Source organism: Pelodiscus sinensis, chromosome 5 (genome assembly GCF_049634645.1).
Source record: "Pelodiscus sinensis isolate JC-2024 chromosome 5, ASM4963464v1, whole genome shotgun sequence".
Classification (NCBI taxonomy): domain Eukaryota; kingdom Metazoa; phylum Chordata; order Testudines; family Trionychidae; genus Pelodiscus; species Pelodiscus sinensis.
Window position 1 is genome coordinate 72,805,093 of NC_134715.1, and position 12,766 is coordinate 72,817,858.

Genomic DNA, 12,766 nt, shown 5'->3' on the forward strand with positions numbered 1-12,766 from the left:
CCTGGGCAGATAACACCGGTTTTACTGTGCATTCTGCTTAACTAGATTATTCCCTCTTCATACCTATATCAAACTATAAGCTAAGGTGCCTCTTTTTAATAACTATTTTGAGCTTAAAAGAACTACAACAAAAATAAACAAACTTTTTTTTTTATTTGGTATCTTAAAAAATATTGTGCTGGTCTTCAGAGTACACTAATGTGTTCCAAGGTGTAGGAGCATAATCTCATTCTTTTCTAGTAAACAACAGCAAGACAAATGTATTACAAGACCTGAAAGCATATAAAAATAAGTATTATAAAAGGAAAGCAGCTAGAGAAAGTGAGAGCACGCATCAGAAGTGCCCTCCTCAAGGTTGTCAATGGCTAGGGAGACGTCCTGGGACGGGGGACTGGTTCCAAAATCAGAGTAACACTTGGCTCTTGGGCATCATTGCCTGGCTGGCCTGCTTCTCCTTCATCTCTTCTTCTTCCTCCTCCTCCTCCTCCTCCTCCTCATGGTCCTGCACCACCCCACGTCTCTGTAGGCTGATGCCAGTTATGTCTTGGGTGGACTCAATGAGTATGGCGGGGGATTTCCGGCAATGAGGTCCAGGATCTCCTGTGCACTCCAGGCTGAAGCTCTTTTGCAGCCTGAGCAGTGGAGGCCATGGGAGCAGAAGTGCTCATGGCCATTGGAGTGTCTGAGAGAACATTGGGGGCACTCATGTCATGGTTTGCTATTCGCACATACAGGGCTCGCAAAGCTGGACACGTGGAACAGGCTCTTCTGCAGTTCCTGGAACTTCTAGAGCTCAGCAGAAGAAGAGCAGTTGAGACACAATGTGTGGTCATAGTGGACAGCTGTGGAAGAACTCCTGGAGGCCAATGGGGTCAGATTTCCCTCAACGCAGCATCTATACTAGCATAACTTTGGACATGCAGAGTCAGGAGTAGTGTTAATCCTCATGAAAAGCAAGACTGTAGGATTCAAATTCTGTGGCCTCTTAGGATGAAACAACAGGCTTGGCAGTGTGGATACATCACTTAGATAATGACTGGCGGGGGAGCTAAATTTGGAATAAAGTCATACTATAGACCATGACTTAGAGAGGAAAAAAGTCATCCCACAATTAAAAAATTTGAAATAATATTTATCTTCATGTAGTGCTTGACTGTGTATAGCTGGTACAAGGAAATTGTCACAGGATATATAGACCACACATGGGCCTGGCAATCAAGGAATAAATACAGGAACTTCTGACCAACATTAATTTGTCAGCCTTGCAGCAGCTAGGTAAATGAGAACTTGTCTGTGCTTAAAACACAACAGCAGCACAGCTATGCTGCTATAGTATTTCAAAGTAGAGACTATTTACAGGTACAGGAGTGATGTCTTTCATCAGCAAAGGTGATCTACCTCCCAAAGTAGCGGTAGCTAGGTTGATGAAAGAATTCCATCTACACAGGGACTTAAATTGGCTTAACTGTGACAGGACTGTTGCCCTGATATTATAAATATTGTAGAGTATATTGTGCAGCTGATATTCTGAGCTCATTATCTCTCCTGACACTTTGATGACTTCTGTTAGGGCTTGAACTGCTTTAGTCCCCTGAAGTCTTAAGGGCATCAGTTCTGTTTGGCTGTCAGATCGAGTGTGTAGTATGAATTCATTTTAGTTTATTCTTGGCTGCCAATTCACACGTCATTGGGAATGTTTTTAACACTACCCTCCCTAAGTCTCAGTGTGGAATTTGGTTTGGATAGGAGATTCAAGACAGCTTCAGGACAAGTGTTGGGAGCAAAAATGCAAACTTGGTCTTTATATTTTGTGTGCCTTTTATTCTGTAAGTTGTTAGGGGATCTGGAGACTTTTGCTCATTTTTTGATTCAAAGATTATTTCTGTAATTTGATTCTTTCTCCCAGGGTGGTGAAAGTGACAAGATACTAGACTCCTGGTCACCAATGTCACCCAGCAAGTTTGTGTGCCGGTTCACACACTTTTCCATCCTTTTTTCAGCTATGTTCATGGACACATTAATGAAATCAACATTTATCCAGTTCCACACTGGAAATTGTTTATAATTTGCAACACTTCCATGCTCTCACAAAAGTAGCAGATTTCTCTTTTGGAAGCTTTTATTTGATGATGACTGTACATTTGTTGTTCAGTCACTTGATGGTACTCAGTGTATAAATAATTTCTTCGCTTGTGCAGTCAATCACTTTGGTTTCACAATCAGAAACGAAAGAAAACTGAAGAAGTGCCAGGAGATGATATGCATACTCAGTTATTCAGGTCAACAATACTCCTCTCAAGTCCATGGAGAACTTTTGCTGCCTAAGATGTATTCTGTCACAGAATGCCACAATTGATTATGAGTTTATCCATCTGATAACCAACATCAGCTGTGCATTTGGAATGCTGCCATGCTGCAAGGGAACAATAAAAGCATTAAAATAAGCAAAAAGCTCAATGTCATTCTGTGTCAGAGACTGGCACATTCTTATTGGTTAGAACAGAAGTCAGGCCTGGTGATCAGTGTGTGAATTGGTAGCTTGGAATAGGAAACTAGTGTCAGAGGCCAGAGTCAAGAATCAGAAGACAGAAATCAGGGCCAAGAGTCAGAACTGGGATTCCTGAATGAGGAGAGACATCTGCAAGATTGAAACAAAGAAGGTGTGAGTCTGGGAACAACCAGATGCTATCACAAATATGGTATAATGATTTGAGCAGCTACCAATCTGCTGCTGCTGGGTTTCAGAGCTGACACTTCACACCAGCCAGTTGGGGTGGCCAGTCAAGCAATCTGCTATAGGCCAACTGCACTCATTAGGTTCCCTTGAGACTGACTCTACTTCAGGCTCTGATTCCTATATCTGACATTTGTGTTGACAGCACCTCTATCTGGTTATGAATCATCATCCAAAATTGGGAAGTTTATCAGTTCCATATGTGCTGCCTTTGGTCTGTTTAAAAGGTCAAATGGTGGGACAGGATTCCTAATATCAAAATCCTTCATCTTTGTAGATGTTTGGCATTCAAAGAATGTTTGTTAAAGCTTAGCCCGTTGGTCTGACCATCTTGTTCCCATTGCTGATTCAAGAATACCAAAACTATATGTATGGCCAGCTAAAGCAAGGCATTTATTCTCATAATGGTTACTATAAACAATTTACAGACACATTGATCAAGCTTGAAAGCATGTCAGTTTGATCCCAGCAACTGGAAAACAGTCATGACAGAGCAAGATGGAGGCAGATTTGTCATGTTGCCATTAATTGCTTTGCAACACGGCACATTAACATTTTAATGAATAGCACAAAGCAAGGTAGTGCAATCACCATAGACATTCTTACCTGTCCCACTGAGTTGGTGTTTTCTTGCATTGGTTTGAACTTGCATGTGTGTTCACTTACAGTATTTACCATATCTTCATAATTCATGATCAACTTTGTCATCATTAGGATCCTACCAAATCCATGTCTGTAAAAACACATCACAGACTATGAAATCTGATCTTTTCCTATGAGATGTGGCTATTGCAAGGGAAGAGTGAAGCTGGGGGCTACTTTTATGGGCTGGGCTCCAGCTGGTACTCCTGGCATTGACTGGGGAGAGAAGGGACTTCCTCTTCCCTGCAAGAGCTACTGTCAGAGCTGGGTTAGGTCCACCTCTACCGACTGCAGGAAATTCCACGGGTGAAGAGTGGCTCTTGACCTGGGAAGAGAATCTATGGCTCCAATTGTCAGCCCACAAACTGAATAGACAAACTGCATCTCCAGACATCAGCCTACAACATAGGTGGAGAGGCTGCCGGGATACAGAGTAGCCTGCCCATAGGACAGTTTGAAGCAGCTGCCTGGGCCTCCCATGGGGGCCAGGGTAGCCTGTGGGATTACCCAGGGTTTCTGACATTGGCAGCAGGGGTCAGACCTGCCCCCTCACACTCACCAGTGGTGGCAGGAGTCATGGGAAGTGAAGTGACCCAGACCCAGCCCACTCTACTCCTATGCCAGTGATGCAGCTGGGAGCTGGTTTGTATGGATGGCTTTACAATAAATAAACTTAAAAAGCAACAGATAGTCTGGTAGCACTATAAAGACCAACAAAACATGTAGGTAGTATCATTTGTTGTTTTTTTTAAAGTTTATCCTGTACAGATTAACTTGGCTATCCCTCTGATGCCTGTAAAATAAATAGTTGTCTCATAGTAACCAAATACAGGCAGTCCCCGGGTTACATGGATCCGACTTACAAACGGGGTGAGGCAAACCCGCACTAGCTGCTTCCCCCCAGCAGACCAGGGAGATGCGGAGTGGCTTTTCTTGTCAGACACCTCAGCTTGAGAATAAAGGACTGAGGAAAGTGAGGTGTGGGAGAATAAAACTGAGCTCTGGGGAAATGTTTGGCTAGAGTTTCCCCTACAATGTGTACCAGTTCCGACTTACATACAATTCGACTTAAGAACAAACCTACAGTCCCTATCTTGTACGTAACCCGGGAACTGCCTGTAGAGGAAAAATCAGAAACATGTTTAAAAGTAGCAATGTACAGTGTTAGATTTACAAACTGTTTCCCACATGTAAAGCTTTTTCACTTCCCTTTTAAGGACCTTTAATTGGCCTGGTACACTTCCCAGTGGGATTCTTTAATATAATTTATTCTGCAGTGATAAACAGAAAAAAAATCCATCAGGAGAGCCCATGGACAGCTGCTGATAACCTAATAATGGAATATTCCCTTGGGTGCTATTCACATGGTTCTTAGGGTAAAAACCCTAAGGCAGTGAGATGGCTGCAAGCTATTCCCCCAGCAGATTTTCGATGAAACATCTTTTTTATAGGTTTGAGCGTGCACACAGAGGATCACCAGCTGTAGAAAATTCACACCATCTGAATGAACAAAGCCATATCACTCAGAGTATAAATAAACTAATTCAAGATTGCTAGCAAATCTGGAGCCCTCCAGATGGCCCTAACAGATTTCCCACCATGAGAAAATATTTCACTGTCCATAGTTTTTTCATTTTTCCCAGTAGCCATATTTACACTGATACTCTGTGTTTTGTGGGTGTAAACAAATATAACAACATTGAATATTTGCTTGCAATAGAAAGGTTTTATCATTCTGAGTTTGGGATTGTAGCATTATTTAGAAATAGTGCAGTAATGGATAAGAGGAGGTACTGTGCCTAGCATAGCAGGTCTTTAATCTCTATCAGGACATCTAAGAATTACTATAACAACAATAATAATAGTTCAGAATGATAATTCCTTAGGCTTTTTTCCCCAGCTTTACTAAGCACAGGCACTGCTCTTTCCTAGCACACTCTGAAGTGCTAGTCATCCCAATAGGTCAACATCATGTTTCTTTTCCCATTTGCAGTGGCCTGCTGTGCTGCTTACTGGGTAGTTCTAGTGATACTTGGTCTATCTCCTGGGATGGCATGGCTAAGTATCTCCTCAGCAGGGGTCAGTTCCTTAATGGCTCAATCTAAAATAGCTTTTCCATATACAAGGCTATGATTGCAAGGTCTGATATATTGGGACCTTTCAAGGTCAGAATAAGAACATGATCTCCAGAAAGGTAAGTAGTATTTGGTATCTTACTTTTAATATGTTGTTAAGGAAAAATGGAATGTAGTCAGGCCTATAATATATACTTGTGTAACTTTGGGAAGTACAGGGAAGAAGGAACCATTACTCTAGTAGTTTAAAAAAAGGATAGGAGTGATAGGACCTTAAGGATTGTTATGTCTTTATGTCCCTACTCGCCCATGTGGGACCATTTGTTGGTGCACTCTTTGTTAGTAACCCTTAGGCCAATTTGATAATTTCTATATCAAAAAAACCCCACAGGAAAGAATCTTACAGCACTCACTTCAATAAATATTTACTAACTTCTTTAGTTATCCTGACCAAACAATGCTGACTGCATTCTGGTAGCAACAAAAGAGAAGTAAAATGAAATACCTTATTCTCTGTACAAGTCTCCTTTACAGCTTTTAAAATATGCTTTAAAGTGGGCAGAAACAGAATTTATATTCACATGAAGTGCCTTAATATGAAAGAGAATAAGGCCCAAAATGTCCTCCAAGAGGCACTCCTCTAGCAGGCAGCGTTCAGGTTTCCCATCAAAGGTTGTAGCTAGCTTGTGGAGACCTTTCTGTCGACTAATACGTGCTTTGAAGTCATGCTTTTTTTCCCTGAGATATTCTCAGTGCTCAGAGCAATTAAAAATAACTAAAGGATCCTTTGGGAACCTCTGTCTACTTGTTGGGATGTAGAAGTTGATGGTAGATATTGATAAGCCTTTGAATCCTTGAAAAATATAAGGAGAAAACACATATTTTGAAATTGGTATTTTTTTAGTATCTAAATGCCTTTACTATGCATATGATGAATAATAAAACATCTCATGAAACATAATAACAAAATATTTTAATGATCTACCCTTTCAACTGAGTATGGATGTCTCATTTACGTAGCTCACTAGATATATTTTTGGGCACAGGTCTCCAGAGGATACAAGCAGCTATGGTATGGTTAGGATTTGAAAAGGGCAGTTTGCCTAACTTTATCTCTGGATTTCATTTCTGTAGCACCACGGGTGGCATTTTTCTTTTACCAACCTTACCCTCTGATGTATTACTAACTAGGCAGAACACTTCTCAATTCCTGACTTCTTTTCTGAGACTGGCAAGCAAATTATTTATCTTGAGAGCCATGCTCTCAGCTACATCTAGACTGCAAGCCTCTTTTGAAAGAGGCTTTTTCGAAAGATACTTTCGAAAAAGAGCATCTCGACAACAACCAGTACTTTCAAAAAAAACAAGCTGCTTTTTTGAAAGAGAGCACCCAGGCATTTTGGATGCTCTCTTTTGAAAAATGACAGTTTGCATTACATAGTGCCTTTTTTCGAAAGAGCGCTTTCGAAAAAAAGGCATTATTCCTCATAAAACGAGGTTTTCCATGATCAAAAAAACTGTGGCGTTCTTTTGATTTACTTTCTAAAGAACGCGGCAGCAGTCTAGATGCAGCGGAAGTTTTTTTGAAAAAAGGCCACTTTTTTTGTAAAAACCCTAGAGTCTAGACACACACTCAATGACAGCCCTTTCTCTATTATATATGCACACATTTCAGCCTTTTCAATAAACTCCTTCTTATTTAAAACAGTTTGATTAAAAGTAACCATTTTTCTTTTCTTTCATTCTGCATTACTCCAATTTCCTGTCCTTTCAGTTTTTAAAATATGAGCATTATGTGTGAAATTGTTTACTATTTAAGATAGGCCATTTTGCGTTATTCGTATAGATTCTACATCAGTGATGAGCAACCTTGGCTAGTGAGTGGACTGAATGAATGACCCTCCTTGATCTAAGTGTGCTTGCATATCTAGGATTTGTGGATGTGCTGACCGAACCATAGCAGCACTTTGTTTGCAGAGGGAGTGTGAGGTTGTTACAGTCAATGTATTGTGCAATCAAAACACAACTAACTTCCTGTACCCTTGCTTTACATGTGTATCACTTCAGTAATACTGGTAGGGAAAAAGCTATGCAGATGGAAACCAGTGGAATCTTGCTACCCTGCATTTGGACAACGGTAAACAAAATGCCTTATGGGCCACCAGTGGAACTCAGATGGGTAACAAGTGGTCCATCAGCTGCAGGTTGCCCACCACTGTTCTATATGTTTCTTTCTACAGTGATGAGCACTGTAGACTGGCATATCTTCCATTAGCATGTTAAACCATATGACTACACATCTATCATGTTTTGTAATGTGTGCAGGAGTGTCTTGATTTCGTAGCATATAGTTTATTGGTTTTCTTATTCTATATTATACGTGTTGAGAACAATTTAATTTATTTGGCATCTGATTCATCTTTCACAATCAGTAGATTTGACTTATTGTAACTTTAATGTGTTTTATAAAGACACTTCCATGTATAAATTGCACTGTGAAATATTCCACTATTTTAGCTTGTCTCTTAACATTTGTTTGGCATCTCCTGTCTTCAAATATTCAGCACCAAGAGACTTGTCCTCTATCATTGCAGGTTTCAAATGTCAATATGTCCGTAATATAGTTATCCTGAATAGAATATGCAGTACATGGAACTAATTATGTAACTTGTAACACTGTGTGTGCATGTGTATATATATTGTGACAAAGCTCCTTGTCACGTATCTCCCCCGCCCCCAACCCCCCCTGAGTTCATGTGGGAGCAAGTCCTCACGTTAACTGCACGGAGGCCCCAGTCCCTACCTTTGTTCTGGGCTTGTAAAGTAAAAGGGGTTAGGTATCGGCCCACGCAGGTGAGCTTATGGGAGGCCAACCTACTACCCTGCAAGCAACATATCTCCCCGGGGTTGGGTAATAGTCACTAGTCATTTGGGGTGGGGAGGTCTTAACTCCTGTCACGGGGTTACTCACAGCCCCTCCTGGGGTTTGTTGTGAACGCCGTCAAGGTGGGTGTCGTCACCTGCAACCCCTGCCACGAGTTCTGCGTGCGTCCTAGGGTTCGGGCTCCCCGGTCCTCCCCTCCGGCCTCTGCGCAGTTCTTCCGGTGGCTCTGATCCCCGCTGCCTCACAGTCTCTCCTCTCCCATCCTCGGCTCTCACCGGCCTCCCCAGCCACCTCTGCCAACCCGGCGTCCCTGGCCGCTTCCGCTGACCCGGTGTCCCCGGCCACTTCCGCCTCTTGCCAGTTGATCTGCCTCCCCTTTAAACACAGTGTGTGGACCTTGGCGCATGTGCAACACAGCCAGGGGGGGCCGCCGGACTCTCTTCCGACCCCTGGGGTCATCCGCGGGAGTTCACGGGGACAGGTGCACCCCGTCATACTCCTACTTAACTTTAGTGGGTCCTATCCTTTCAGATGGATTACTTGCCTCAGAGGCTCACAGCAGCTCTCAATTTAGACACCGACTTGCTGTTTGTTGAGCAACTCTCATTATTGACTAGCATGGAGAAAAGAGGAGAAACCAAACTTCATAGTTTCTCTAAGTGGTACTGGGTAGGACAAACCCTTGTACCAAAGCCAGTCTCATCCTAGTACTGAAATGGGGAGTTCGTGATGGCCCACACTATACTCTGGATTTGAGCCTAGGGACTGTAATGAGCAGCAGTCTGTATTGTTTCTAGTAATAGCTGCATGGTAGCTGCAGATCCCTGGGCCACTACCCCACCACCTTCTCCAATACCTTCTTTACCAGAGGTTCTTCCTCCTGGTTTCTGAGAGAGGAACTTTCTTCTTCCAGACTTTTCACCATACTTTCTCTCATCAGCTCCTTCCTCACACAGGGTACGTCACAGTGACAGTATTCTGAAATAACGTAGTACGTATCTGCACTGCTAGACTTTAGTTTAAGAAAATGGTGAGCTGAAGGACTTCTTACTCCAACTTCTTACTCCAACTCCTCATTTTGCAAGGAGTAAGGAACCCAAAGGAAGAGTGTTTTTCCTTTGACTTCCTGCTGTGTAGACAGTGCCAAAAGCCGAATTAAGTTATTTCAACTTAAGCTACGCAGTTCATATAGCTGAAGTTGCATAGCTTAATTTGAGTTTTGCCCTGCTGTGTAGACCTATACTGAGCAAACAGGAGGGAAGCCTTTTAAACCAGTCTCACCCGGTTCCATCAGTGATGGAAATATATATTTGTCCTCAATTAGACTAGAAAATATCTTACAACTGCTATTAGAACTTTCCTTTATCTGCATGCTTCTTTAAATAGATTGGATTAGCCTATTTTCCTTACCTGATCTTTGTGCTGTAGCTAATGCTTGTACTTGGATGTCCAGCTGCTTCTTTGAAACATGTTTTCTTTCATACATTGTGTTAATTTTTTTTGTTAAGCATAGACAAAGCAAAAGCAAAAAGCAAACTCAATCAACCAGGAACATAAATAAGTTTCAAGTTAAGATGAACAAGTACTCTAGGATTTTGTTCTCTCGTGAGAAAAATGACAAGATACAAGGGCTCAGTCTTTAGTTTGGTCATAATGTTATTAAACTCACCTAGTAATTACCTGGCGATAACTCATAGTGCAGATGATGACTTTTTCCTTAATGTTTCCATTTAGGTAGGGACTGCCATCAGCCCTCATCCCTATATAACTGGTGTCAGCCCAAAGTAGGGACCACACAGCCCACATGCCATCTGAGTGTTAAAGGGCTGGGAAAAGAGTTGTTTCCTCACTGTATCAGACATTAAGAGAACTAATCTCATATCCCAACTTCTTTAAGGGATGCTTTCCCCTAACTCCACTTCCAGTTGTGGTTTATTAGGGAACTGAACCCTCTTTTGAACAAATACCAAATACAAATACAAATACTCTTTTGAACTGGACAATGCCAAAAATACTGCTGAATGTCATAGAACAGAAGCAGACTCACTTCTCTTCATAAATTGTTCCCTTATTCAAGAGTAATGGGTTATTTTCAATTTCAAAGCACTAGACCACTAGAAATCGAGTAATTCTGAATTTTTGGTATAAAATTATGATTGCTCTGTATTGAAATAGTGATCAGTGCTTAATAGATTTGTTTTCTAACTGTTCACATGCTCCCTATTTTATATTTTTGTGATAAAAAATTAATATTGATAAGTCCCCAATGAGTTTAAAATTGTTAATCTTCTAGAGTAGTTTTATCATATTTAGAGTATTTTAGAGGCAACACAATACCAAATACTAACTAAATAGTAATTTGGAACACACACGCGCGCGCACACACACACACACACATACACACACACATATATATATATATACATACACACACACAATATTATGAATGCTGAGGCTATTTAAGTATACATATTAATAAGGTTTTAGTAATGGTTGAAGGCCTTTAGGCTATTTAAACTAAAACTTTGCTGGATTAAATAACCGCTTTGGAAATTATTCTTATTGTTTTACAGAAGAGCAGTTCTCTGATATATTCAAATATATTAATTAAATGCAGGTGATAGTGAAGACTAAACACAGTCATGAGTACAAGACAAAAGAAAAGCAAGAGAAAGAGGGACAGAAAGGTCCAGATACAATACCTGTGTCATTGAATGTACAGTATCTATATATCCTGAACTTCATAGTAACCTTATACTTCTAGAAACACTGATTGCAGTTATTTTAAATTCCATTTCTCCCAACATATTCTGCTACCTTTGTTTTTAGTCTGTGGATTTTACAAATGAATGTTTATTATTTGTGCATGTTTATATGTATTTTAGTGTTTTGGTCCGTGTCATTAAAAATTGAGTTTTCTGGTATGAGTAATTGTTTGATAATATAGATAAAAAATTTTAAAAACAATTTAGACAAATCTCATTGAAAGTCAATGGGACTTAAAAATCCTACATCATACAGGTTTATTTTAAAATGTTATCCAAGGACTCCTTGTTAAATATCTGCTGGGAATATTATGGGGAATCCATTTATCTACTATGTATTTCAGAGACTTTGTCTGTCTGTTCGAGAACTCGTAAATGGTAATCCATACAGAAAAGAGACAGAATCACTAAGCAGGTGAAAGAGCCTGGCAAGGGGAGTACTGCTCCCCTCCAGTACTTCCCCAGCCCTGAGCCTTCCACTCTGAAGGTGCACTTTACTATGGGAACACTGCTGGCTGTTCCCCTTTATCAAGGAGTGAGGGGAAAATGCACAATTTGCTGCATTCCTCACTCTGGTTGGGGAGCAAAAGGGAGCAGATGAACCTGGACCTGCCCCAGCTGGGGGACATGCATCCCTCCCTTGGCTGTGCCCACCGGAGCTGCAGCGGCCATGGAGAAGAATATCTCACTTGACCCCAGGCTGCTACGGTGAAAGAGGGCTGGGGTAGTCCTCTCTCCCCCACAGCAACCTGTATATTCAACCGCTCATCACCAGCCTAGAGAAATGATTTAAATGAAGCATGCACGTTTTCATTTTATTTTCCAGAAACAAAAATTAATTGCATTAAGTACCCGAATTATTCTGGTTAAATCTTCTAGTAATATTTAAAGAAATTTTGCCAACTAAACAAACACCCTTCTCCCATCCTGCAATTCTTTAATTGAAATTTGTAACATCTTTCTAAATTAGCTAATACTTTTGTTAGCTATATATTCATATTATTCCTTATTTCTTTCAGTTATCATTAGAGATCAGATAACTAGATGCCCCAAAGATTTTTAACTCTCTAATCCTCAAGACATGCTTTGCAGCAGCTCTTCCAGACTTCAATAATCTTTTTGAATTAGTTTCCCCATGTAACGGAGGCAGAGTAGTAATGGTATATTTTCCATTACATGACCCAGGTACTTATAATTTAAGATAGATAACCTGATGGCTGAGTGCCTCTGTCTCAAGCCATCTGCTGCTATCCTCAGCTCAGAGCACTCCTGTCCTCTTCTGCCTCTGCTCCTTCCTCTTTCCTTTCCCTCGCTGCTCCTCACTCTTCCACATTATAGTCTGGTCATATCCTCCATCTCCATATTTCATGGACATGAGCAGGGGAAGCACTGAGAGACAGGAGACACCATTTCCTTGTTCTCAGTGCCCATGCTCTGTGTCATAGAGGTACAGGGTTGTCAGCCACCATGGTACCCAGGACAAGGGCAGAAGGGGTGGGGTTCACAGCAGTCTGCCTTCAAAACTACCTGGAACACGGCATAGCTCCCCACTCCCCACCCCACCCCCCGAGCCATGTGAAGCATTTCGCATGGTGCTCTAGCACCCTGGCAGCAATTCAAAGGGGCCTGGGGCTCCAGCTGCTGTCACTGCTTCAGTAGAGATAGC

At 41.3% G+C, this 12,766-nt stretch overlaps 1 protein-coding gene and 1 long non-coding RNA gene across 3 annotated transcripts in view; one reads left to right on the forward strand and one right to left on the reverse strand.

Annotated features, from left to right (window-relative positions):
• TENM3 (teneurin transmembrane protein 3) overlaps window positions 1-12,766 on the forward strand; it is a 2,294,790-nt gene that overhangs the window by 118,803 nt on the left and 2,163,221 nt on the right. The gene's annotated exons all lie outside the window — the stretch shown is intronic.
• Window positions 2,093-8,640, reverse strand: LOC142829634 (uncharacterized). The gene is made up of 3 exons (XR_012904257.1): window positions 8,423-8,640; window positions 3,341-3,467; window positions 2,093-2,413 (listed from the first exon to the last, which is right to left on the reverse strand). It is a non-coding gene; the product is annotated as an uncharacterized LOC142829634 (long non-coding RNA).